At 36.4% G+C, this 6,000-nt stretch overlaps 1 long non-coding RNA gene across 3 annotated transcripts in view; it reads left to right on the top strand.

Moving 5' to 3' along the window:
* The window catches only part of LOC136847010 (uncharacterized), a 426,772-nt gene that overhangs the window by 15,663 nt on the left and 405,109 nt on the right, over positions 1 to 6,000 (top strand). For all 3 annotated transcript variants that reach the window (XR_010855575.1, XR_010855574.1, XR_010855573.1), the window contains one exon: positions 4,565 to 4,603. This is a non-coding gene — a long non-coding RNA (uncharacterized lncRNA). The remainder of the gene's footprint in view (positions 1 to 4,564; positions 4,604 to 6,000) is intronic.

The following is a 6,000-nucleotide window of genomic DNA, read 5'->3' as shown; positions in this document are numbered from 1 at the left end:
ATGATTGTGGACCGACGTTAATTAATTAAGCTGGTTTCCGTGTGAGATCATTTTTTTCCCTTACGCTTTGATCATTTCGTGATGAGGCTGACTTGATGAGGAAGATATTTCTGAGAGGTCATCTATCCCTTCGTGTTTTGGTTGCTTTGTGAAAGCTTTGATTTGAAGGGAAAGTCGTACGCGAAATCACTCTTCCCTTTCCGTTCCGATTGTTTTGTGACGGCCTTGATTTCAAGGAAAGTTTCCTTGATTTAAAAGAAAGCGACTTTACGCCTTTGCATTTTGATTATTTTTTTGATGGCGTTAATTAAGGGATTTTTTATGATATTTTTTTTTTTTTTGCATTTTGATGGTCTCGTGATAATGCTTAGTTAAGAGCTTCTGTATAAATTCATATATTTTCGTATTGTGATACTTTCTCTGGCTCGTATTACTCTTAACGTATTTGTGTATTTATTTGTTTGTTGATCCATCCACACTTGATATTTATTTATATATCTATGTTCTGATTTTACACTTCGGTGTTTTGCTGTGCAATTATTGGCCTTTTGCCTTATTCCATGCGGACGTTTACTCATTTTTAATAAATGAGAATTATGGTCTTAATAATAACGATGATAACTCCTAACCACCGACAGAAATCGTCCATTTGAAAAATATTTTGTTTGGAGGAATTGGTCTTCTGTATCACTAAGTGTACTGATGGCTGACGAGAGAACTTTTGGAGTAGGGAAATAAAGTAAATTATAGAATAAATTATCCCCGAATCAACCGAAGAAGGAAAGTAAAGAAAAAAAAAAAAGTCTCAGGTGATTTAAGGAAGGGGGTGGATTCTGTGATGGACATAAAAACGCCAGAGAGGGAGAAGAAATTTGAGAAAAAAATGACGGGAATAAAGAAGGAGCGAATAAAGAAATACACGCCAAAGAGCTTCTCTAGAACGGGAAGGAGGATGAGGAGTAAGAAAGGGGAAGGTGGGCGAGAGCAGAGGGGAGGGAGACGGGTGGTGGGGGGGCAATCGTTGATTGAATGGGGAAAAGGAGGGGTTGGAGAGGAGCAAAAGAATGAAGGAGTGTGGGGGAGGAAGAAGAGGGGAGGAAATGGTGATGTGGGAGAGAAAGGGGAAAGGCAGGAGGAGGGATGGGGGACGTGGTGTGGAAGGAGATATTGCAGAGGGGAGGACGGGGAGGCGATGTTGCTTACAGGGGGGAGGGATTGGGGTGGGAGATGTTGCAGAGCGGGCCAACGCCGCTGCACACTGCCAACACTAATTAATGCAAGCTGCAATGGAGGGTGGTTGGGGAGGAAGGGAAGAAATAGGGAGATAAACAAAAAAAGCTAAGAGGAAGAAAGAGAGAGAGAGAAGAGAGAGACTTGAAACACGAAGCATGCTTCTTATTAAGGCTTGTTAAACGGCCGAGAACGAAAACACATTGGTCAGCCGTGACAGCAGCCGAAAACACTAATGAGAATCATTCCTTCCTTCCGCAGTAATCAACACAATGCAATTCTCTGGTGTATGCTGTAGCTGTATTCTCAGCCTGATGAAGGGGCGAGTTATACGTTGAAAACTGCCTCATTATTCCCTGAAACAATGTGCTTCCATCTGCAATTGGGTCGGCGCATAAAGGAACTCTTTTTGATGGGGCTTGAAACAGGCAATGCAGGTGGAGGCTTAATGCTCTTTCACAGGCTGAATTTAGCTACATCGGACAGATGTTGTGGGTTTCTACAGAGAAGCAATATATCAGACGAAATTTTCTATATATATATATATATATATATATATATATATATATATATATATATATATATATATATATATATATATATATACATACATACATATATATAGTCTTATGTGAAATAATAAAAAGTTCTTAATGTATTTTTTTTTATTTTTAGTAAATACAAAAAATAAGCCTCACTTTTATTTGAGACTTTTATCTTTCATATTTTACTAAACTTAAGTGATATGAAAATTATGTTATATATATGCAGTATATACAGTATATATATATATATATATATATATATATATATATATATATATATATATATATATATATATATATATATATATATATATACTTTTTTTTTTGCTTAGAATTGCATACTCATTGTTTGATTTCCATTAAATCATGCATATTCTCATTTTTGTCTTCGCTTTCTTGAAAGGTTCATTGAACTTTCAGTCGGGTTTGAAATATTATAAAATATCTGTTAATTTCAGGTTCCCTTTTCCTTAGTAAGTTCTGGTCATGTGTGTTTTAATTGAAATTTAACTTCATGATATTTATTTTGACCTGCCAAAAGCATGTTTCGTATTTTTTTAAATAACGTAAACGTAGAACAAAAACTTATTTTGATAATTATGCTTTTTTATTTTTGTTCAGCATCATATGTTTTATTTTTCAGCATCGTTATTTAATTTTTGGTGTCTCTGGTGTATAAAAAGCTCGTAAGAATCATAAGTAATACGTAGCTCTAAGCAGTTTTGATTAGCATAATCGCATGTTCTCTTTTTGACTCACATTATGAGCAAAACATTGCGCTTCTCTCTCTTTTTTTTTTTTTTTTTTTTTACACTTACGAACTAGGTTGCTTAACAAGCTGACAATAAAAGACTGGATAAATGAATACTTTACATATTTTTATTTTTAACTTTTGGATTGATTTCCTTTCCCGATAAATAACGAAATGCTTTTTTAATTTAGATATATTTTGGGTAGGGATGATGTTACTTTTACGTGCCAAATACAAAAGAGAAAATCTTTTTGTCCAAATAAGTTTTTTTATATATTTTCTAGAAGCTTCTACGGTGAAAAAAATCTGCCTTTGAAAAGACTGCTTATTAACAGTATTTTTGAAGGAATTTCCTCTGTCAGGATAAATAAATAAGTGCTCCTATCGTTCCAGAATTAATTTTTCACACAAATGATATTTGTTTAATTTCTTGCGATGGTTACTTAATAGCTTAACCTCCTCCGGAATCTGTTCTGCTTTTTTTTTTTTTTTTTTGAGGAGAAGGGGCGAAGCGCCTCTTTTACGATAAACGCGTAAAAGAGTACTTTCTCATATAGCAATCGATATTTAATTGTAGGAAAAAGATTTTCATATATCAGAACTTTCTTTTCTATAATTCAGTTAAGTGGCGTCCAGGAACAGTGGAAAATATTTACATCCCATTGAGCTGTCAATTTCTGTCAAATTCCCAATTATTAATGCTTGCACAGACTTCAAGCGACAAGCAGTAAATCACAGCATTCTAGAGTGAAAAGAATAAACACAGCCGTAAATCGTTAAGTTAGGAAAACTTGAGGAATTTTCTATAAAGTTATACTCAGGTGGGACCATCAACATTAACCCTCAGTAGATTTTAATAATAGATTAAGTTTAATAAGTTTCTGGCGTGCGATGAGCAACAAATTTTGTTACATTGCACGTTGCATGCCGTTAAATAACACAGCTCTCAAGTTACGATTTGTGATTGGTTGCAGTGCTTGGGTTTTCAATTTATCAAAGCATTGAGTAACGTATTATTAGTAATTCAAGGAAAGTGCATCACGGTATAAATGACGAATGTGTAAGATGTCGGGGAAAATAACAGTGTAAGAATTAATGTGTTTGTGCATTCATGTATCGGTCCCGTTGTATATTGCTGTCTATAAATTTATGCATGCACAGCCACAAAGTTGGTGCATTTATGTCTGTTATATTTCGGAGCCAATTTATATACGTTTAGAAATTATTACGTTTAGATTTTTTTTTCTTGTCGTAAGCCTCAGGTAGTGGATTTAATATATCTTATTTGAGAAATGGTCAAACTTGGGTTAATTTATTTAAATTTTTCGTTTTTTCTTCGAAAAGTAAATGATTTGTTTACCTTTTTCTTTTTAATAGTCCACCAAAATTGTTTGTAATCCTTTTTGGTCGTCAGGATATGTTTGAGCGAGTATCAGACGTCAGTTCCAACATTCACATGAAAAGTTCACCGAATTTAACGTGCGCGTTAATTATTATTATAGTAAAATTCAGTAGGCCATGAGAGTGTTCGATAGGGAATCTCAAGGAACTGGTTTGACTGCTTTGACACTGATATTAATAATATGGAGAAGACACTGATAATAGTAATTTAATTGGTATGAAAGGTTTGGAGAACTATTTCTGTCAGAATATTTTTCATAAATTATGGGTAAGTAATTTTTGGGAAAGAGGCGCAGTGACGAGGATAATTTTAGTCAAGGAGAAGGCGGTCTTTAATAATGATTTCGAATGAGACTCACATTGACAGTCATACTTCTTTGTAAGAGGCATTTTGATAACCCTAATTGTGGGTATGCTTCACTCTGAGTAGAATAACTTTGGAAAGAGAATTAGATAATACCGTGAGTAAGACAAGCTGAAAGAACAATAAGTACTGAGTAAGGAAAATTTCAACCAAGATGCTAATGACATTAAATCTGATTAAGAATACTTTATTTGCTTCTCTTTTAAGCCATCAAGTGAAATCATTTATTCTCCATTGGTGATCATTTTTCTTAGACGAATATTTTCTTTACAGATCTCCGGACCAATGGTGGTTGTACAGCGAACATTCCTGGTAAGTAAAATGTTGGAAACAATGTTTTTATTCGCGGATCAGTTAAGATTATCCCTCATTTAATACCAGTGGGGTGTTAGCTATATGTTGTCGTCAAACAAGTATGTTTTTATGTTACGTATTGTATATGGTAAGAGAGATTACAGTTACAGAAATTATTTTGCCTGTAGTTGGTTAGTATTGTCTGTAACTTTATGCTACATGTGCGGAGAAAGGCGTGTTTAGTATGCATTTAGGTATGTTGTAATGTTAGGTACATGGTACTTACACGTGCTATATTTCTATTATCATTTTATTAGTACTGATCCGTAAGATGCATAATAATAAAAGCCAAGTGGATCTTTCTTGTTTGTCCGGCCCGGCTGGGGACGGGGTAAGAAGGGGATCGGGAGGGTAAGGGAAACATGACTCATCCATTCCCCTCCTGCAAACCTGTTTGTTCGCCCCGGGTAGGGGCGGAGCAGGTAGGGGCTCGGGAGGGCAGGGGAGACATAAAACATCCACCCCCTCCTGCAAACCTGTTTGTCTGCCCCGGATTGGGGGCGGGGTAGGTAGGGAATCGGGAGCGTAAGGGAGACATGACACATCTAACCTCCTCCTGCAAACCTGTTTGTCCGCCCCGGGTGGGGGCGGTGTAGTTAGGGGATTGGGAGGGTAGGGGAGACATGATGGGCAGCGCCGGGTTCCAGTGCAGCGTAGCGCGCACCATCAGTCTCGTCCAGATATTATTTACAATCTCCTCACCCCTGGAAAGGGAATTGGCGGTTTTGTCCGCTGACAACGCCTCTTTATATGTCTTCGCGCAGTTTTGTCCTTTTTGATTTGCTTTGAATGGTTTTTCCTGTCTTATAGAAGTTGACATGTATTCACTAAAATTAAGCTCCTGACTCTAATGTTGATATTGAGGTTCGACTGTTATGTACATAGATATGTACATAGCAAAGCTCTAGATGCGTATCTTATACACACGCCGTGTATGTATATCGCCTTTTCCCCTATGCTAGACATTACGCAAGAAAATTTTCCATACTGAAACTACAGCTATACAATCAGCAGTATATGAGATAGATAACGTCTAAAACTGATGGCGTTCAGTTTCTTATATTTCACATATAATATTCTGTTAGCTCCCGTAATTGCATCATTTAAAGTCAGTCTTTGTCGTATCACATTAGTGTCATTTTCGGTCTCCGTATGTGTTCCATTATGGTGGCTTGATGCTCCGTAATCAGAATCATATTATCTGTGTGTAGCAGCGCTAATAGTATGCCATTACAGTTACTCCCATATTTGTTGATAGTGTATAATTCATGCTGTTTATTACAGACTGTTTCCTCCGCCCCCTTCCCCCCCCACCAGCCTATTTGAGCTAATGCTACGCTAGTTCCTCTAGAATT

This window comes from Macrobrachium rosenbergii, chromosome 16, assembly GCF_040412425.1.
Source record: "Macrobrachium rosenbergii isolate ZJJX-2024 chromosome 16, ASM4041242v1, whole genome shotgun sequence".
In the NCBI taxonomy this organism is placed as follows: domain Eukaryota; kingdom Metazoa; phylum Arthropoda; class Malacostraca; order Decapoda; family Palaemonidae; genus Macrobrachium; species Macrobrachium rosenbergii.
This window is presented reverse-complemented; position numbering and strand designations above follow the sequence as displayed.